This window comes from Myotis daubentonii, chromosome 11, assembly GCF_963259705.1.
Source record: "Myotis daubentonii chromosome 11, mMyoDau2.1, whole genome shotgun sequence".
Classification (NCBI taxonomy): Eukaryota; Metazoa; Chordata; class Mammalia; order Chiroptera; family Vespertilionidae; genus Myotis; species Myotis daubentonii.
In genome coordinates this window covers 2114071-2136887 of record NC_081850.1, presented here as the reverse complement: position 1 = coordinate 2136887, position 22817 = coordinate 2114071, and positions in this window count along the sequence as shown.

Sequence of the window (22817 nt, the reverse complement as noted above, 5' to 3'; positions counted from 1 at the left end):
GGAAAAGGTCCCTGGGCATCAGATGGGAGCTGGTGTGGGGGGTGGGGGGATAGTTCCTGGGCATCAGATGGGAGCTGGGGAGGGGGTGGGGGGATAGTTCCTGGGCATCAGATGGGAGCTGGGGTAGGGGGTTGGGGGGATAGTTCCTGGGCATCAGATGGGAGCTGGGGTGGGGGGTTGGGGGGATAGTTCCTGGGCATCAGATGGGAGCTGGGGAGGGGTTGGGGGGATAGTTCCTGGGCATCAGATGGGAGCTGGGGAGGGGGTGGGGGGATAGTTCCTGGGCATCAGATGGGAGCTGGGGTAGGGGGTTGGGGGGATAGTTCCTGGGCATCAGATGGGAGCTGGGGTGGGGGTGGGGGGGATAGTTCCTGGGCATCAGATGGGAGCTGGGGTGGGGGGTTGGGGGGATAGTTCTTGGGCATCAGATGGGAGCTGGGGTGGGGGTGGGGGGGATAGTTCCTGGGCATCAGATGGGAGCTGGGGTGGGGGGTGGGGGGATAGTTCCTGGGCATCAGATGGAAGCTGGTGTGGGGGGTGGGGGGATAGTTCCTGGGCATCAGATGGGAGCTGGGGTGGGGGGCCGGGTAGGGCAGTTCCTGGGCAGCAGATAGAGCTCGGGGTAGCAGTCCCTCGGAGAAGTGGTGAAATCAGCCTTAGAAATAGGTGGACTGGCCCCACATAACCTCACTTAAGAGCAAGCCTGGGAAGGTCACACTGTTCAGGTGGCGGCACTCCTCCCTGAGCAAGGCTCACTAGTGTGCATGGAACCCTAACCAGTTGGCACCCTGGGGTGAAACCACAGTGTCTGGCCGCAGGGACAGGCCACCTAGGAGAAGAAAAAAATCAATTAATGAAAATATACCCAGAAACACACCGGCATTAGGGTTAGTAGACATCGACATTGAAAGAATTATCATAACTGTATCCCATGTGTTCGAGAAAATTTGAACATGTTAGTAGAGATAGGGGAAATAGGAAAGAACCAAATGGGGCTATTCAAGATGAAAAGACAATTCCTGAGATGAAGATTATACTGGATGCAATTAACAGCAGGTTAAAAGACACAGAAGAGAAGGTGGGTGAAGTTTTAGAAATGACAACAGAACTGATCCAAAGGGAAGCACCAGCGAGAAGACTGAGAAACACTAATGCTGCAGGAGTGAGCTGTGGGGAATCCTTAGACCAGTGCACATAGGGCTGGAGTCCCTGCAGGGAGGGGAGAGAAGGGGGCATTAGGAAAAAATAACATCCAAAAACTTTCCAAATCAGATAAAAACTTTAAGCCAGTGGTTCTCCACTGGGGGCAGTGGTGTCCTCAAGGACGTGAGCAGTGAATGCCTGGTGACTGCTGCCGGTCACACCAGAGGGCACGGATCTCGGGGCTCGAGGCCAGGGATGCCGCCAAACATTCTAAAATGTGAGTGAAATGTGATGACAGCCCCTGCCATGCCTCCCAGGGCTGAGACTGAGGGACTCTGCTCTGAACCCAGACCCAAGGAGTTCAGTCAGCTCCCAGCAGGAAGTTGGGGCGGGGGGGCGGGGAGAGAGAGATAACACTACATCAGGCTGCTTAAATCAGTGATAAAGAGAAATCTTAAAAAGAGCCAGAAGGCCCCAGCCGGTTTGGCTCGGTGGGTAGAGTGTGGGCCTGCGGGCTGAAGGGTCTCAGGTTCAATTCTGATTAAGGACACGTACCTCTGTTGCAGGCTCCTCCCCAGTAGGGACCCTGGTGGGGTGCATGCAGGAGGCAACCCATCAATGTGTTTCTCTCACAACAATATTTCTCTCTGTCTTTCCCTCTCTCTTCCACTCTCTCTAAAAATCAATGGAAAAATATCATCAGGTGAGAATTTAAAAAGAAAAAGAAAAAAGAAAGGAGCCAGAAGAAAAAGGCACATATGTATGTGTCAACAAAGATAAGAATGACAATGAGCTTTTCTTCCAAAACAATGCAGCAAAATCCTTAAAGTACTGGTGGCTGAGGCTGGGGCTGTCAACCTATATTTCTGTAACGAGGCACCTGACTTATGATGGTTTGAGTTATGATTTTTCAACTTTGCAATCGTGTGAAAGCAATACACATTCAGTAGAAACCACACTTCAGATTTTGAACTTTGATCTTTTCTGGGCCAGCAGTACGTGGTCAGATCTCTCCCTAGAAGCTGGCAGAGGCAGAGCGCCCAGGCCGTCAGCCACAGGACCACCAGGGTACCAGCCCATACCCTACGCTGCACTGTGTTGCCAGCATGTTTAGATATTGTGTTCTGAGCATGTTTAAGGTCGGCTAGGCCCGTGGTCGGCAAACTATGGCTCGAGAGCCACATGTGGCTCTTTGGCCCCTTGAGTGTGGCTCTTCCTAAGCCTTAGGAGTACCCTAATTAAGTTAATAACAATGTACCTACCTATATAGTTTAAGTTTAAAAAATTTGGCTCTCAAAAGAAATTTCAATCATTGTACTGTTGATATTTGGCTCTGTTGACTGATGCGTTTGCCAACCACTGGGCTAGGCTAAGCTGTAGAGAGCGCCTGGGAAGGCACATGAGCATTTCTTTAATTATTGTCAACTGAATCCAGTGGTGTTGGCAGAGCCACGTCCTGGAAACACACCTTGCAAGAGGCAGGTGTGTTGTCAGCCTGACCTTCAGCTCAGTTGCCAGGGGGTGGGTTTCATTATCTAAATCCAGCCAAGCACCAGGAACAAACACGATTATCCGGGCCCACCCAGAAGTGATGATTACAAAGCAGCCACAAGAATGCACATAATCTCCTTTGTCTTGGGCTTTAGTAAAACTTCCTGGTTTTTGCTGTATAAAATAAAGGCTCTGTATTGGCTCTGGGTCCCTGTCTCTCCATCAGAGGACAGTGGTCCCACCCAGTCCCAGCTTTCCCTACTGTATTGGTGTCTGTCTCTTTCATTTTCTCAATCCCCCCATCACCCCTACTCAAGAACCAGATGGCTCTCTAGCTGCGATGGATGCGGAAAAGAGAGAAATATTTATACTAAGCTATGATATTTGATAAGCTAGGTGTACTATGCATTTTGAGCTTATAATATTTTCAACTTACAATGGGTTTAACAGAACATAACCTCAAAGTAAGGGGAGAAGCATCTGTATTTCAAAAATGAAGGTGAAATCTTTGCAGACTTGGTGAAACTGAGAGACCACGTCCAGCAAGCCTGGAGTGTAGGACATACTGGTATTTTTTAAAGTTCTTCAGGCAGAAGAAAATCACACCAGACTGAAATCTGTGAGACATAGACAATAATCACAATAGTAATCAGATATTCCAACATCCCTCTCAACAACTGAAAGAATGAATAAACAGAAAAGCAGGAAGGACACAGAGGACTTGAACAATAGCCTCAATCAGCTTGACCTGCCTGACATTTATAAAAGCTCCAATAACAGCAGAATATACATTTCTTTCAAGTGCCTGTGGAACATTTACCAAGGTAGTCCATATTCTGGGCTGTAAAACAAGTCTCAATAAATTTAAAATAATTTAAATCATACAAAGTATGTTCTCTGGTGATAAAATTACATTAGAAATAAATATTAGAAAGATATCTACAAAATAACCAAATTACTGGAAACTAAATAATGCACTTCTAAACAACCTGAGGCTCAAGAAAAAATAAAAAAGGAGAGTATAAAATATCTTGAACTGAATGGAAAAACTCCCTCAGTGTATACAAATTTGGGGCGTGCACGCTTCAGCAGTTCTCACAGAATAATTTATAGTTCTATTCTTATAAGAAAAAGTAGCACAGATTCAAGTGGATGACCTACTCATCTTTTACCTTAAAAAATAGAAATAGAATAAGAGTAAATTAAGCACTCATCATGCAGAAGGGAAACCATAAAAAGAAGAAACTTACAAGGTATAAAACTATAGAAAAATAAAAGAAATTAAAAACTGATTCTCTGAGAATAAAATTGAAAAACTACTGGCCACACTAATGGGAAAAAAAAAGTAAAGACACATTACCAATATCAAGAATGAAAGAGGTGATATTCTTATAGATTTGACAAATACTTTGAAATAGAGAATTGTATAAAACACCCACCTACAATAATAAAAGCATAATATGCTAATTAGACCGGACAGCTGAACGACCTTCCGGACGTCCTTCCAGATGAAGCCGTGGCAGCAGGGGCCAAGGCAGAGGCAGTTAGGGGCGATCAGGCAGGCAGGCGAGTAGTTTGGGGCAACCAGGCAGGTAGGCAGGCGAGCAGTTAGGAGTCAGCAGTCCCTGATTGCGAGAGGGGTGACAACTGCCAGTTTAGGCCCATCCCCACAGGGATCAGACCTAAACTGGCAGTCAGACATCCCCCAAGGCATTCCAGATTGCGAGAGGGTGCTGGCCAGGCTGAGGGACCCCCCTACACACACCCCCTGTGCACAAATCTTGTGCACCAGGCCTCTAGTCCTGTATAATAAAAGCCTAATATGCTAAGTGTCAGTCAGCCAGTCGGCCATTCAACCAATCAAAGCATAATACGTTAATGATATGCTAAGGCCGCTCAACCGCTCACTATGATGTGCACTGAACACCAGGGGGCAGACAATCGACCGGTCTACCAGTCGCTATGATGTGCACTGGCCGCCAGGGGGCAGAAGCTCCAACCATAGGTTAGCTTGCTGCTGGGTCTGGCCAATCAGGACTGAGCGAGATTGTGGCCGGACACACCCTGGAGCCCTCCCGCAGTCCCTCCCCGGCTGGCCAACCTCCCACGTCCCTCCCTCGCCCCGATCGTGCACTGGTGGAGTCCCTCGGCCTGGCCTGTGCCCTCTTGTAATCTGGGCTGAGGGACCCCCCCCCTCTGAAGTGCAGGAATTTCATGCACTGGGCCTCTAGTATCAATATACTTGACAACTTATATGAAATAAAACTACCAAAGATGACTCAAGAAGGAATATATAACTTGAATAGCCCTGTAGGTATTAAAGAAATGGGATTATTAGTTAAAACCTTTCTCGCTGTAAAAACAGCAGGCCCCAATGCCTTCTCAAGCTCTTCCAGACAGACGCAGTGCCTTCCACAAGGCCTTCTTGTCTGACACCAAACCATATGGAAACATTGCAAAAGAAGAAACTATAGATCAGTTTGCAACAATTTGTATCAAATTTTTAGAGCATTAAATAATATATTAAATAAAGATAATATATCACGACCAAGTAGGATTTCTTCCAAAAATGCAGGGTTGATTAAATGTTCAAAAATCAATCAATGTAATTCCCCATACTAACAGACTAGGAAATAGAAACTATTTGATCATCTCAGTAAATGCAGAAAACTCATATGGAAAATCCATTTCTGAAAATTAAAAATTTTCAGCAAACTAGGAATAAAAGGGGAGTTTCTCAACCTGATAAAGTGCATAGCTGGAGTTTTTTGTTTGTTTGTTTTTAAAGAAACTGCTTAGCTATATTCCAATGGGGTTGTACAATTTTCTAATGACTAGTCAAATGAACTACCTGTACTTATTGCCATTGGCGACATATCTCTTCAAGTCTTTTGCCCAATTCTAAATGGAATTTTTTTTTACTGTTGAGTTTTGAGAGTTTTTTATATTCTAGATATGTCTTTTGTGAGATATGTGTTTTGTGAATATTTTCTCCCAATCTTTAGTTTGTATTTTCCTCCTCCATCTTCTTAAGAATAACTTTCGTAGAGCACATGTTTTAAAATTTTTATTATTAACTAGGGGCCCGGTGCACGAAATTCGTGCACTGGGTGTGTGTGGGGGGGAGTGTCCCTCAGCCCAGCCTGCCCCCTCTCACATACTGGGAGCCCTCAGGCGTTGACCCCCATCACCCTCCAATCGCAGGATCGGCCCCTTGCCCAGGCCTGACGCCTCTGGCTGAGGCATCTGGCCCGGGCAGCGGGGACCTGCAGCTGCAGTGGCCCCACGATCGTGGGCTTCGCTTTAGGCCCAGGCAAGGGACCCCTAGCTCCTGGGACTGCCAGCTTCGACCGTGCCCAGCTCCCATCGCTGGCTCCACCCCTACTTCCTGCTATCACTGGCCAGGGTGGAAAAGGCACCTGATTCTCCGATCATGGCTGGGGGGCAGGGCAAAGGCAGCCCCCCCCCAGCTCTTAGCTCCCCCTGGGTTTCTGATCACTGTCAGTGGCAGGGGGCTTCTTCCTGCTTTCCCTTTCGCCTCCCTGCATTGTGCCTACATATGCAAATTAACCGCCATCTTGTTGGCAGTTAACTGCCAATCTTAGTTGGCAGTTAACTTGCATATAGCCCTGATTAGCCAATGAGAAGGGTAGCTCGTACGCCAATTACCATTTTTCTCTTTTATTAGTGTAGATTTTTGTTAATCCTCGCCCAAGGATATCTTTTCCATTGATATTTAGAGAGATTGGAAGAGGGAGAGAGAGAGAGACAGAGAGAGAGATTGGTGGCCTCCCACACACGCCCCAACCAGGGCCAGGGATCTCGCAAATTGCGCCTGCAAGGACTACCTGCAACTGAGGCACATGCCTTGACTGGAATCGGACCCAGGACCCTTCAGTCCTCAGGCGGACGCTCTATCCCCTGAGCCGAACTGGCTAGGGCTACAGATCATGTTTGTGTTGTCATATCTAAGAACTCTTAAGCAAGTCCTAGATCCCACAGGCCCTATCCTTTGTTTTATTCTAAAGTCTTAATACTTTTACATCTAAATCTGGAATGCTTTTTGTGTTAGCTTTGTATAACGCGTGAGTTTAGGTCAAGGTTTTTTCCCTCCTATGATATCCACTACTCCAGCACCATCTGTTGGAAAGACTGTCTTTCAATGAATTGCCTTTGCAACCTCGTCAGGAATCAGCTACTCATATGTGGGGCTGTTGCTTTTTACTTATTTATTTATCTATTTTATGTTATGTCATTTATTTATTTATTGTCTAAAGTTTTACATATGTCTCCTCTTTCCCCGGTTGACCCCTCCCCGGGGCTGTTTCTTGCTGACCTCTTCTGTCCCACTGGTCTGTATGTCTGTCCCTCCCAGCACCACACAGTCCTGATCCACGGCTATGTGAAAATTCTTTTTTTTTTTTTCTGTTTTCAGAGACAAATACTATTTTTGTAAAAATTATTAGGAATGGTTCCTAATTTATTCTTCTTTTTCAACATTAGCTATTCTAGCTCCTTTGCCTTTCTAAGTAAATTAGAATAATCTTGCCCATATAAAAAATTCTTGCTGAGATTTTTACAGAAATTGCACTAAGTCTGTATATCACTTTGGACACAATTGGAAGCTTTATTATATTAAATTTTCCAAACATGAACACAGTATATCATCATTTATTTAGGTCTTGTTTGATTTTTTCTTTCAGAATATTTTCATTTTGAGCATGGAAATTCTGTGCATGTTTTCTTAGATTTATACCTAAATACTTTATGTCATGTTGAACTATTACATTCTTTTTAAGTTTTGATTTCAGTGTGTTAGTTGCTAGTATACACATATACAATTGATTTTTCTACATCAATTTTGTATCCTGCAACTTTGCTGAACTCACTTATTAGTTCTAGAATTTTTTTTTTGTAGATCTATTGAGATTTTCTATGTAGACATCATGTCATCTGCAAGTAACAGTTTTATTTCTTCCTTTCTGAAATCTATGCCTTTTCCTTCACTTTCTTGTCTCTTTGTGCTGGCTGAACTCCCGGCGTTATGTTGGACAGCGGTTGCTCTGTCCTGATGTCAGGAGGAAAGCGTTCAGTCTTTCATCACTGGGCACAGTGCTAGCTGTGGGGTTTTGTGTAGATACCTTTTATGAAGTTGAAGAAGTTTCCTTCTTCCTTTACTTTGTTGAAAGTTCTTTTATAAATCATAAATGTTGTTGGATTTTCCCAATGTTTTATTTTTTTTGCATGGATTGAGATGAACATGTTTATATGAAAATCACTAGAACAATTCTCATTTGGCCATAGTGTACAATCCTTTTTATGTATTGCTGAATTTGTGTTGGGAATATTTTGTGACTATGATTAGACTGGATATTATTTTAATTTTTTCTAGTTATATCTGTTCTGGCTTTGGTATGAGCACCTCATTAAAGAGGTGCAGAGTCTCCCGCCTCATTTTTCTGAAATATTTGTGATGTAAGTAGTCATCCCCCCTTATCCATGGGATATATAATCCAAGACCCTGCAGTGGAGGCCTGAAACTGTAGATAGTACCAAACCATATATATAATCTATGTTTTTTTCTATACATACATACATACCTTTTCACTTAAAGGATGCACTTTGTGGCTCCTCTTTTGCATATCTGAGTTGCCAACATCACTACTCTTGTGCTTTGGGGCCATTATTAAGTAAAGTAAGAGTTACTTGAACACAAGCACTATGACACCACAAGAGCTGATCTGATCACTGAGATGGTACGAAGTGCTTAATGGTCAGATAGTGCATACAGCATGGATGTGCTGGACAGAGAGATGCTACGCATCCTGTGTGGAGTGGAGCAGGATGGTGCACAATTTAAAACTAATGAATTGTTTATTTCTGAAATTTTTTATTTAACATTTTCAGTCTGTGGTTGACTGCCTTGAACAGACTGTCAAACTACAGCAGGAAGGCCGGGGAGGGTGGGAGGGCAGGAGGGGGGTGGGTAAGAGATCAACCAAAGGACTTGTATGCATGCATATAAGCATAACCAATGGACATAAGACACTGGGGGGTAGGGGAGGCCAGGGGATTGTTAAGGGCGGGGGGGGGGGGGAAGGAGACATATGTAATACTCTTTGTAATACTTTAAGCAATAAAAAAAAAAGTCATTACCACTCCTAAGGCTGAAGGAGGAAATTATGAGACTGGAACCAGTTAATATAATAAAAATCATTGACTTGTATACTTTAAAAAAAAAAACTGCGGAGAGCATAACTGCCAATGAGAGGGAACATGTATTATTATTACTTCTTTAAATATTTGATAAAATTCACCAGTTATGCCGTCTGGGCCATGCTTTTCTTTGTAGAATATTTTTTATTCTTAATTAAACTACTTTCCTTGTTATAGACCTCTTCAGATATTCTATTTCTTCTTGCGTCGGTTTTGGTAAGGCCAGTTATGAAGTCCACATTTTCATTTCTGTTTTTGGAGATTTGTGTCTTATCTCTTATTTTCTTAAATAAGAAATATAGCTAATGGTTTGTCAATTTTGTTGGTCTTTTCCTAGAATCAACTTTTGATTTCATTGATTACTTCTATTGATTTGTTTTCTATGCCATTGATTTCTGCTTTTGACCTTTATTATGTCTCTTTCTATTTGCTTTCTTTTGTTCTTTTTCTAGTTTCTTGTGGTGGATGCTTGAATTGTTGGGTCAAGAAACCTTTTCTCTTTTTTGGTATGGACAAAAAGGCAATAAATTCTCCTCTAAACACTGCTTTTACTGAATCCCCTATGTTTTGATTTGCTGTGATTTTGTTTTGAGTTTAATATTTTAGATTTTTAAACTCATACCTTCTTTGGCCCATGGCTTAGATATCTGTAGTTTAACTTCCTTGAGGTTTTCACATATTTCTTTAAATTATTGATCACTTTTAATTCCGTTGTGGTAAAAGAACATACTTTGAAAAATTTCTCTTTTCAGCTTAGTGAGACTTGTTTCAGATCTCAGTATGTGGCCGATGCTGGAGGACGCTCCATGCAGCGGTGAGTATGTACTGTGCAGTCAGTGTGTGTTCTATAAATGGTACTTAAGCCAAGTGGGTTGATAGTGTTGTTAAAATCTTTTTTTTGTATTTTTTTAATTTATTTTAGAGAAAGAGGAAGGGAAAGAGAGGGGAAAAAACACATCAATTTGTTGTTCCACTTATTTATGCATTCATTGGTTGATTCGTGCGTTTTTTTAATTGACTTCAGAGAGGAAGGGAGAGAGAGACAGAAACATCAGTGATGAGAGAGTGCTGGGGTCCAGCCCCAGCAGGTCCAGGGGTCCCCAAATGTGTGGACGGAGTCGGCAAAGAAGGAATGACACGGAGACAGCATTCAGTTGATCAGCAGCCTAGCCAGGATCTCTAGCCTGGTCAGGATCTCCAGTGAAGTTCTGGTTAGGATCTCCAGCCAGGTACTGTGTCCATGTTCTCTTGCTAGGTTCTCCAGCCAGGTTCTCCAGGTTCTCCAGCTAGGTTCTGTAGTTCTGGTGATCATCATAGCTGGGTTCTCTTGTCAGGGTCTCCAGCCAGGTTCTTTAGCCAGTTCTCCAGCCAAGTTTTCCAGGTTCTCCAGCCAGGTTATGTAGCCATGTTCCCTCGCTAGGTTCTCCAGCCAGGTTCAGTCACCAGGTTCTAGTCAGGTTCTCTTGCCATGTTCTATCCAGCCAAGTTCTATAGCCAGGTTCTGTCTCTAGGTTCTTCAGCCAGGTTCTCTTTCTAGGTTCTGTCTCTAGGTTCTGTGGCCAGTTTCTGTCAGGATCTTTTGCCATGTTCTCTCCAGCAAAGTTCTTCTGTCTCTAGGCTCTGTGTAGGTTCTGTGTCTAGGTTCTTTTTTTTTTTTAATTAAATTTTATTGTTCAGATTATTACATTTGTTCCTCTTTTTTCCCCCCATAACTCCCCTCCTCCCAGTTCCCGCCCCACCCTCCGCCCTCACTCCCCACCCACTGTCCTCATCCATAGGTGCACAATATTTGTCCAGTCTCTTCCCGCATCTCCTACACCCCTCCCTCCCCCGCCCCAAGAATAGTCAGTCTATTCCCTTTCTATGTCCCTGATTCCATTATGATCACCAGATTATTTATTCACTTGATTCTTAGATTCACTTGTTGATAGATGCATGTTTGTTGTTCATAATTTGTATGTTTACCTTTTTCTTCTTCTTCCTCTTCTTAAAGGATACCTTTCAGCATTTCATATAATACTGGTTTGGTGGTGATGAACTCCTTTAGCTTTTCCTTATCTGTGAAGCTCTTTATCTGACCTTCAGTTCTGAAAGATAGCTTTGCTGGATGAAGTAATCTTGGTTGTAGGTTCTTGGCATTCATCACTTTGAATATTTCTTGCCACTCCCTTCTGGCCTGCAAAGTTTCTGTTGAGAAATCAGCTGACAGTCGTATGGGTATTCCCTTGTAGGTAACTGAGTTTCTTTCTCTTGCTGCTTTTAAGATTCTCTCTTTGTCTTTTGCTCTTGGCATTTTAATTATGATGTGTCTTGGTGTGGTCCTCTTTGGATTCCTTTTGTTTGGGGTTCTCTGCGCTTCCTGGACCTGTAAGTCTATTTCCTTCACCAGGAAGGGGAAGTTTTCTGTCATTATTTCTTCAAATAGGTTTTCAATATCTTGCTCTCTCTCATCTTCTGACACCCCTATAATTCTGATGTTGGTACGCTTGAAGCTGTCCCAGAGGCTCCTTACACTATCTTCGTATTTTCGGATTCTTTTTTCATTTTGCTTTTCTGGTTGGGTGTTTTTTGCTTCTTCGCATTTCAAATCTTTGCCTTGATTCTTGCGCTCCTCTGGTCTGCTGTTGGGAGTCTGTATAGTATTTGTTATTTCAGTCCGTGTGTGCTTAATTTCTAGTTGGTTCTTTATCATAACATCGAGGGTCTCATTAGATTTCTTGAGGATCTCACTACATTTATCGGCGGCTTCTAGACAGTTCTTAAGAGACCTTAAAAGTGTGGTTCTGAACTCAATATCCTCCATTGACAGTTTTGTCCTGTTTCTTTGTCTCCGCATTTTTTATGCTTTCTTGGTGCACCCCCTAGTGGTCTTTGTGCGCAGTCTTGTTGTAGTTAAGCCTTGATTGTTGTCGGCAATACTGGGGGTGATTTGACCTCCAGGCTAACTGGCTATGAGAGTCCGCTGTGTCTCCAGTGGGAGAGCTTCTGTGCTGGATCTCTAGGGCGATGCTAATCTAGTGTTTGCCTGAGGCTATCCGGCAAATGGCTCTGCGTAGGGCTTGGGTGGGGCGGGTCCCCGGGGATCTACAGGGCAGGCAGGTGCGAGCAGTGTGGCTGCTCTCAGTTCCGTCCCTAGGGGCTCTGCCTCACAGAGTCCCAGCAACCGCTGCAAACCTCGGAGAGAAAGCTGCCTTTGAGTTCCGACCGAAGCCAGATAGTCCCGCTTCTCCCGTTTGAGTCTGGGTCCCTAGAGACTCGCCAAGATCTGGAGCTCAGAGTCTGAAACTCCCTCCCGATTGAAAACGACAACCACACCCTCCGCTGCCAGCCCGCTCCGCGCACACACTCCGCACCTGAGTATTTCACTTCAGCACTGTGCCTCCTCTGAGTCTGGGTATGATACTCTCTTTCCTCCTAGTTGTAGAATTTCCACTCAGCCAGCCTTCCTGTGGTTCTGGATGGTGTCCGTTCCGTCTTTTAGTTGTTTTTTGAAGTGGTTGTTCGAGGCAGCAATCTCCGGCGTTAACCTATGCCGCCATCTTGGTTTCTTCCAGCCACACACTTTCACATGTAGAAAACTCTAAAGATTTCACACCAACTTCCCACACACAAGACAGCCTATGAAAGCTAATAAACAAATTCAGCAAAGTTGTAAGATATAAAATTAACATACAAAAATCAGTTGTATTTCTCTAACTAACAATGAACATTTTATAAAGAAAATTAAGAAAACAATTCCACTCAAATAGCATAAAAATACTTAGGAACTGGTTTAACCAAGGAGGCAAAAGACCTGTAAACCAGAAATTGTGAAACAATGCTAAAAGAAATTAAGGAAGACATAACTATGGAAGGACATTCTGTGTCCACGGGCTGGGAGACAATATGGTTGAGAAGACAGTACTACTCCAAGCATTCCAAAGAGTCACTGCAATCCCTCCCAAAATCCAAACCACATTTTGTACAGAATAGAAAAACCTTTGCTAAAACTTGTTTGGAATCTTAAGGAAGTCAAAGCAATCTTGAAAAAGAAGAACAAATTTGGAGGACTCACACTTCCCTCTTTCAAAACTTACCACAATGCTACTGTAAACAAAACAGTGTGGTGCTGGCATACACACAGACCTAGAGACTAATGGACCAGGAGAGAGAGCCCAGAAAAAAACCTTCACATGTAAGGTTTTTTATTGTTGACAAGGGTGCCAAGACTATTCATGGGGAAAGGACAGCCTTTTCAACAAATGGCACTGGAAAAAATGGGATATACAACATATGCAAAAGAATGAAGTTGGATACTTACCTTATTCTATATACAAAAATTAGCTCAAAATGGTTCAAAGGCCTAAATGTAAGAGCTAAAACTATGAAACTCTTAGAAGAAAACCTAGGGGGAAATCTTCATGACACTGGATTTGGCAATTATTTCTTTGATATGACACCAAAACACAGGCAACAAACAAAAAATAAACAAATTAAACTTTCTCAAAGTTAAAAATGTTGTGTATAAAAAGACTTTCAAACAGTGAAAAGAGACTCCACAGAATGGGAGACAATATTTTTAAAGCATACTTCTAATAAGCAATAAATATCTGGAATACAGAAATAACTCCTACAACTCAGCAACATAAACATAACAACTCAGTTCAAAAACTGCGACGAAAGGACTTAAATAGGCATTTCTGTAAAGATGATATACAAATGTCTAGTAAGCACATGAAAAGGTGATTAACATAAGTAGTCATTAGGGAAATGTAATCAAAATCATAATAATATACCATGTCACACCCATTTGTATGGCTGTATTTTTAAACATAGAACATAATAAGTGTTGGTGAGGATGTGGAGATATGGAAACCCTCTCACATTACTGGTGGAAGTGTAAAATGGTGCAGCCACATTGCAAAAACAGTTTGGCAGTTCCTCAAAAGGCTAAACCTAGAGTTACCATATGATCCAGCTATTCCCTCCTAGTTTACACGCAAGGGAATTTAAAGCAGGGACTCAGATATTTGTACACCAATGTATATAGCAGCATTATTCATAATAACTAAAAGGTGCAAACAATGTGTATCCATCAGCAGATGAATGAATAAAAAAAATGTGGTATAGTCATACAATGGGATATTATCCTATACTAGAGGCCTGATGCACGAAATTCATGCAAGGGGTTTGGCCCTTGCAGCCCTGGCTTCATCCACAAGGTCATACGGATGGTCGTTCTGCCATCCAGTCTAATCAGCAATATTAGCTCTTTATTATCCTATCTACTAAAAGAGAAACATGGTAATTAGCGTACGACCACTACCCTTCCCATTGGCTAATCAGGGGGATATGCAAATTAACTGCCAGCCAAGATGGCGGCCGGCAGCCAGGCAGCTGGAAGCTAACATGAGGCTGGCTTGCTTCAGTGACGGAGGACTCCAACGTTCCCCGCCTGGGCTGCCGGCCTCTGAGCTGCAATTCTAAGCAACTATGTTACAAATATAGAAGCTAAACAAAACCCCAGAAAACTGCTTTAGTCGCAGGGCTTCAGCCAGCAGGATCACAACATTGTTTCAAATACAGAAGGTAAACAAAGGCCAGAAACCTGCTTTCAGCAGCAGAGGCCTAAGAGCTGGAGCCTCAGAGCTAAAGCTGGCCCAGAATAAAAAAAGAAAAGAAAAAAAGGAGCAGTTGGGAGCTACAGTCACCCGCCAGCCTGAAAATAGCCCTCAGCCCCTCACCCAGACTGGCCAGGCACCCCAGTGGGGACCGCCACCCTGAAGGGTGTGTGACCAGCTGCAAACAGCCATCATCCCTTCACCCAGGCTGGCCAGGCACCCCAGTGGGGACCCCCACCCTGATCCAGGACACCCTTCAGGGCAAACCAGCCGGCCCCCACCCATGCACCAGGCCTCTATCCTATATAGTAAAAGGGTAATATGCCTCCCAGTACCGGGATCAGCGGAGCCGAGAGGCCTCCCTGATGGCCCTGCGGCTCTGTGTGTGACAGGCTGCGGTGCCCCTACCCCCTGATCGGCCCTGCTCTGTGTGTGACAGGGTGCAGCGCCCCAAACCCCTGATCGGCCCTGCTCTGTGTGTGACAAGGTGCGGCGCCCCAACACCCCCTCCCCCATGGGCCCTGCTCTGTGTGTGATGGGGTAGAGCCATAACCTACCATCGGCCCTGCTCTGAGCCCGACCAGGGGCTGCACCTAGGGATTGGGCCTCCCCTCTGCCACCCGGGAGCAGGCCTAAGCCAGCAGGTCATTATCTCCCGAGGGGGTCCCAGACTGCGAGAGGGCACAGGCCGGGCTGAGGGACTCCCCCGCCCCCTGCTGAGTGCACAAATTTTTGTGCACCGGGCCTCTAGTATATATATAAGCCTAAACAACTGTTACAACCAGTTGAGCAAACAACTGGTCACTATGACATGCACTGACCACCAGGGGGCAGATGCTCAACACAGGAGGTGCCCCCTGATGGTCAGTATGCTCCCACAGTTAACCTCCTGCAGCTGGCCAACCTTCTGCGGTCCTTCCCCCTGGCTGGCTGGCCCCGATGGCCCTGATTGGGACTGGGCTAGACGGCCCAGGCTGAGGGACCCCACCCGTGCACAAACTCATGCACCAGGCCTCTAGTCTATACAATAAAAGCTTAAGCGACCTTTATGGCAGAATGACCAGAACGACCAGTTGCTATGATGCGCACTGACCACCAGGGGGCAGAAGCTCAACGCAGGAACTGCCCCCTGGTGGTCAGTGAACTCCCACAGGGGGAGGGGGAGCACTGCTCAGCCAGAAACTGGGCTAACAGCTGGCAAGCGCAGCGGTGGTGGAGGGAGCCTCTCCCGCCTCTGCGGCAGTGCTAAGGAGCACCAAGCTGAAAGGTAAGAAGCAGCAAGCAGGAAGGTGGTAAGGAGCAAGGAGTCCCGGATGGTGAGAGGGATGTCCACCTGCCGGCTTACGCCCACTCCCTGCATGGGCCTAAGCCGGCAGGCAGACATTCCCTGAGGGGTTCCGGACAGCAAGAGGGTGCAGGCCAAGCTGAGGGACCACCCCCCCTGCACAAATTTTGTGCACTGGGCCTCTAGTTTAGTTTAACCATAAAATGGAACAGAGTTCTGGTACATGCTATACCATGGCTATACCTTGAAGTCATTGTGTTCAGACTAACAATCACTCTCCAGAACCTGTCCCAGCCAAGCTGACTGCAGCCCCACTTGGCAGATGTGAACTCTGAATAGGTCTGGCGAGACTTGGTCAAGGCTAAGTAAAATTCAGCTTCTTCAGACATCCCATCATCTTGCTGCCTCCTCTTTCCATCGACCGGCCTTTGTCCCTAATGAACATCTTTCACCTCAAATTGTATCTCAGCAGTTGCTTCCTACATCCAGAGAATTCAAATGCTAACATACTGCTGATGCAGATATTTGGCTAGGAGAGAGTTTTACAATTTGATGCCTTACAGGTTTCTCTGCACATACACACATGCACATGTATACACACAGACACATGCATACTCCATCATGCTCTGAATTCAACTCCTGTCCTCACCCACCTGTGGGCCATGCTCCTTCATGATTCCTTGTGCCTCGCTGGGATGCTCTTCTCTACCTTCTGTGCCTGAAAAACACCTGTGCATCCTTCAAAACCCAATCCACTATCACCCACTCCATGATGTGTTCTGGGCCCTCCAGACTGGACACTGCCCAGTTAGCTGGTTAAGTCTGTTTCCCCTGCAATGTGAACACCTGAGGCCTGTGTCCTGTTCTCCTGGGAAGGCTGAGAGCTAGGCTCTGGGTTCACAAACACCTGGGTTCAGATTCTGGGTTTCTCCCACATAAGGTATATGACCTCCTTGTGCCTCAGTTTCCTCATTTGTAAAATGAGAACAGTGATACCTGCCTTGTAATTAGTGAGGCTTATGAGATGGGGAGTTCTTACCATCAAGCTGAGAGCAGGGTAAATGCTCAGTAAGTATGGTGGGTTCTTCACCTCCATCATTACTGTGTCTGAACGCCCAAGCCCTGGCACAGAGGAGTTTATTGAATAAAGAACATTTGGGCCAAAGACCCAGCCTATGGCACAGAAAATGAATATGTGAGGAACACCATGCCATTCACTGTGCTGGCAACTGAGCCAAGTACACCTGTCACCTAAGAGAAGAAGTTTTGTAACTCAGTCCACAACTAGATAGCCATGGGCAGAGAGGAGACAGGATTCTAGGAGGAGTCACATGGACACACATGTGAGAAAGGTCACCTGTCCAAGTTCAAATAAATGACTCGGAGAGAGAAGTATGGCAAAAATGAGACTTTTAATATGCTCTCGAGAGCGGGTGTCCATCCGGTTGTACAGGCACACCTGGAGTGCCGAGCACAGCCTATTTATCCAGTCCCTCATGTGGTTCCTCACTGGCTGAGTCCTATGCGGTCACCTGTTTCCTCATACGTCGCCCAGGTCTTATTGTCTCCCTTTGGGCCATTTAAAAAATTTTGGGCTGAAGCCTTTTCTAGTTGCCTCCACCTCCCGCTGTCTATTTGAGGCAGGTGCCTCAGGGGTTCCCACCATGATGCTAGCTCACATCCACAGTTCTTTGTTCCTACATCTTCTTCCCTCCTCCCTACATTCTGTTTGCCCTAGGACAGGGGTGGGCAACCTTTTTGTGAGTGCATGCCAAAACCAGCAAAATCTCTGACTCAAAATTCTTCTGCGTGCCAACCCTAATTTGTTGAGAACATGTTATGCCTACTTGATATCTCTTAAGGTGTTCGTATGTGAAGAACCTTGAAGAAATAATAAAATTCATTCGAGTGACAAAAACACAGTATATGATGATGAAAAATACATTTATTTTTTAATGTATACATGTTATGTAAAATTATTTATTTATCTAAGATGCACCTACACTGAATTTATCTGAAAAATAAAAAAGTCAATATTAAGAAAAAAATTGTAAATGGAAGATTATAAGAGAGGGTTTCGCGTGACAGCAAAAATTACTGGCGTGCCATGTTTGGCACGCGTGCCAGGGCTTGCCCATCCCTGCCCTAGGAAAATTCAGTACCCGTTTCCATTAAACATTGACTATGCAGGAGATGGATCCTACAGTTCCCTCCTCTTCCTTTTTACAATAATTGATCCTAACTTCATTAGCTGTTCTAAAACCTATTGGGTTTCTTAGAGGGAGAAGGAAAGAGAGAGTCTACACAGGTTCCTCCACTGCCAGCTTCAGAGCAGTTGGAGTGTTGGAGCACGTCTCAGGGTCCAGTCCACTTCTCCTCCAGTTGGCCCAGCGTCCTCGCTCTGCTCATGTCTGTTTAACTGCCCACCACACCCCCTCAAGGAGCTTGGCTCTGAATTCTTTTCGGGAAAAGGGCCATAGAGTCTCTTCTGAAACTGCTTCATGCTGAAGAGGGGTGGAGTTTTCTTTCAGAGCCAAGAGATCCTTGCTCTCTGTTGGAGGGACCATGAGGCCTGGGTATGGAAGGAGGTGGCAATGGTGTCTGGAGGTGATAATCTCTAAGTGTGAGTAGGGCTTGTAACCTGGTGGAGACAAACTATGTTATAAAATTTCAAAAGTTAGAACAGCAAGAATTATGAAAAATGGTCTGGTGGAAGAAAACAAAACAAAACAAAAAAAACACATTTCACCGAACCGGTTTGGCTCAGTGGATAGAGCATCAGCCTGCAGACTCAAGGGTCCCAGGTTCGATTCCGGTCAAGGGCATATACCTTGGTGGCGAGCACATCCCCACTGGGGGGCATGCAGGAGGCAGCTGGTTGATGTTTCTCTCTCATCGATGTTTCTAACTCTCTATCCCTCTCCCTTCTTCTCTGTAGAAAATCAATAAAATATATTTTTAAAAAAACAAAAAACACATTTCAGTTCTAATCATTCCCTATTGAAATATAATTTTTCTCCCTAAAAATCACCCTTATCTTTATTAAAGAGTCAAATTAAGATCAATTTATCTATTGCATTACATCTAGTTTCAATTTGGCCTGATTGTTTGCATAAACACAATAAAAATAGCAATTGACTGCACAGGCTCTTTAAAGTCTGCTTTGCTGGAATTTCATGATGAGTCTCAATGAGCCCCTCATAGCAGAGAAGCCAAGCCATCCATCTGCCATCAGTCCTGCTGGTTAAAATACCTGCAGACTTGGGTGAATTCCTCATCAAGATCTGCACTTGTGATGGCTCCATCCGTGCCCACGCCCTTGGCTTCAAGGCTCACTGCAGCAGCCTTCCTACTTGTCACAGCACAGCTTGTGCAAGGGGGTGGGCGGGGACACAGAGGCGCCCTTGCTGCTCCCATCCCTCTTCTACGGACCACCAGTGATAGCCAGGTATGGCCCAATGCTCCAGCGCCATCCATTTTCAGGGCTACCAGGTGACCAAGCAAGGTACCAGGCTTTCTTCAAAGTACTCTTATTGGTTTTAAATCTTCTGGTGACATCCAGAGTCCAGACATGACTCTCTTAAATATGACACTTCAAAGTCTTGATTAATAAAACCATCATTGAAAACTGATCTTATTGAATTCATACAAAGAAACGTATTGCCATAATTCACTCATTAAGAATTGCCAAATTCTAGAGGAACAAATTAGGGAGAAAAAAATACACAATTTACCAAATTGCTTTAAGAAAACAGTTCCCTTATGTCTGAAAAAACAAACAAACAAACAAACAAGAATCATCAATTTGCTTCTCCTGATTTTCCCTGCTAGTACTTCTATAAATCTAGATACCCTAAAAATTCTAATAATTTTCATCCAGTTCAAAGGGGATGATCGGAAAATGTCAGAGTCCTTTCCATGGATCCTTCAGAAGATGTAACTTTTCTTTTTTCAAATGCATTATAACAAAACAGTGACTGTCTCTAGAAAGACACAGTTATGGATTTGATTATAATGCAAATGACATGCAATTTTGTCCTTCCTGCAAAACACAATACTCCAGCTTTCTGGGCAAAAAACAGGAAAGACCTTTTCCTTTTTAACAGACTAGAAAAGGACTAACCAAAATGAGGTTTATTCTTTAACTTCATCTGTGGTCAGCAATGACACTAATGGGATTTCCGCCATCCATCTTCTCTGAGTGGGCTGACACAAGCCACTCACCCTCGGGCAAAATGCAAATCATCCATTCTTAAGTGTCCTTGTTTTAAGGAAGATAGGATTTACTAGATGGCTCCAAATTGCCGTTTATCCATCTTAGTTTCCCTATTCCTGGATTACTGCCCTGTGTCATTTAACTGCATACTAAGTCATCAGTAACCAAGTTACATTACAAACAGGTAGACAAGAACTCTCACTAGCTAAGAGTTTCTGGTGGCTAATGCCCTGAGAGGGAGAACAGGAAGGGTCCCCAAGAATAAGAATTCTTGGCAGCTGCTAGGACAGTGGTTCTCAACCTTCCTAATGCCGTGACCCTTTAAACAGTTCCTCATGTTGTGGTGACCCACAATTTCATTGTTACAAATTGAACATAATTAAAGCATAGTGATTAATCACAAAAACAATATGTACTTATATATGTGTTTTCCGATGGTCTTAGGCAACCCCTGTGAAAGGGTCGTTTGACCCCCAAAGGGGTCGCGACCCACAGGTTGAGAACCACTGTGCTAGGAATTCCTGCAATCTTTGCCACGTGTTCAGGCCCTCCACAAACAGCTGGGTCCCCCAAAGCGGGATATGCCCTATCTTTAAATAAATTAAAACAAAAAACAAAGAGACACAAACATCAAATGAAACACTCTTATATACAATATTTACAGGTGTGCACAACCCACAGACAAAAGCTTCACACTGTTAGGTTGGAGAGAGCTCAGGATTGGATACATGCAGACGTGTGACGAGATAATGGACTCCCCCTGGCATTTCTAACGGATCAGCGTGCCAGACACAGATACCTGCTTCTCCCTGAATCCACAATGACCCCCACACAGACACTGACTCCTTCCTGAATACCCTGCTGACCCCCTGCAGCAGGAACTTCCTCAGCTGAATACCTCAGCTCATGTCCCCGCCCCTCACCCAACCGCAGTATAAAAAAAGCGCCCCCCTCCCTGTTGGCGTGAGTCCACGTGCCCTGTCCTTGGGGGTACGTGGGTCTCCCGGGGACGCAGAATAAACTTTCCTTCTTCCTTTTCTGATCAACTCTATTTCCTTCGCCGCCTCCTGAGCTACCTAACCTAACACACACCATGTTCCTTGTCTGTCCAGCCGCAGACATCACAGAATGCCCTGCATAAGAAAACACCTAAGCAGAGCAATGTCTCCTGTGCCTGATTAGGGGATCCCCCCCACCCCCACCCCCGGAATCTCAGTATTCTCCCAATGGACTATCCAGGGGAATGTCATCCGAGGCCTAGAATTTTTGTTCTGGTAAATCCCTTGTGACTATTCTATGTGTTCAACCCCCCTCCTGGAGGTTTCTTGCACTGTGCTCAATCCCCCACGCTGGAGATTTCTCACACTCCTCAGGACCCGCTTCATCTGTACCTGGTCGTTTTCCTTGCTGGAGAATGGAACTGCAGATCAGAACTCTCCACTCGCTTTGTGTCCAAGGCGCTTCTCAGTCACATACCCGAGGATATGCAACCACCGAGGTAGTACTTTATAGTCCAATTTTCTTACCTGGACTCATGCACGAGGATTGCCTAGTTGTGTATGTGCGCCTGCTTTTTTTGTTTGTTATCCCGCGTTGGTTTCACCATCTTCTGGGGGGAAAATAAAAAACAGCCTCAGGCCTGTTCTATGGCTTCCGTGAAGAGATGGGGCTCAGCAAAGGGCCACTCAAAATTGGGTGGGATGTGTCTCCCCTTCAACCAGGGCACCCCTCTATAGGGGCATAGAAATCCTGAATGAGCCCCCAAATTGTGAGAAATTCTCACCTGTTCGAATTCAAATAACGGACTCAGAGACAGAAGTATGGTGAAAATGAGACTTTTAATATGTTCTCAAGAGTAGGTATCTGTCCTATTGTGCAGGCACACCTGGGGCAGCGAACACAGCCTATTTATTCAGTCCCTTCTCCGGTTCCTCATTGGCTGAGTGCTATGGAGTCACCTGTTTCCGCATATGTTGTCCAGGTCTTATTGTCTCCCATTAAGCCATTAAAAATAAATTGGGCTGAGGCCTTTTCTAGTTGCCTCCACCTTCCCCTGTCTAGCTGAGGAGGTGCCCCGAGGGTTGCCACCATGATGCTGGCCCAGGTGCACAGTTCTTTCTTCTGACATCCTCTTCCCTCCTCCCTACATTCTGTTTGCCCTGGGAAAATTCAGTAACCATTTCCATTAAAAGTTGACTGTGCTGGAGATGGATCACAGAGGCCCATTTCCTACACACAGAGCTCTTGAGGGAACAGGAAGGAAGGAGCTTCAAGGCTGCCAAAGTGCCACACCCAGCCCAGCCTGGACACTGCACATGAGCATCCTGTCCCTTCACCCAGGTTGGGAGGAGTGGGAGATTGGAGCCTTGCCTCACAAAGGAAGAGCGAATTCCTGGGAGGATGTCATATCCCTTTGCCCCCAGCCTAGAGGTCACCCAGTCATTCTTGAGGGGACAAGCAGGGTGTTCCCTGGCATCCCGCTATGCCAACACTGCCTCTGTTCTCCTGTGGCCCCTTCTTGGACGATGGGGCTCAAGCCACAAAGGGGCAGTCAGGACGGCAGAAGGCTGAGGCTGGGTCTGTCCTTAGCTGTCAGACTGAGAAATCGGATGAGAGGTTTACGAAGGTGGAGAATCTTACTGAGCATTTTGCCCAGCCTGTTTCCTCATTTGTCAAAGAAAATAGCATCATTCCCACCTCTTAGGGTGTTGTGAGGACTCAATGAGATGATGAAGGTCAGGTACCTATCCATGTTGGGGAGTTGGAACTCAACAAGGGATGGCCCTGCTTCTCTCATGCTTGCCAGTCCCTATTGTGGCAGCCTGACTGACGGCCACCTCCTGAGCATACTTAGGGTCTCCACACA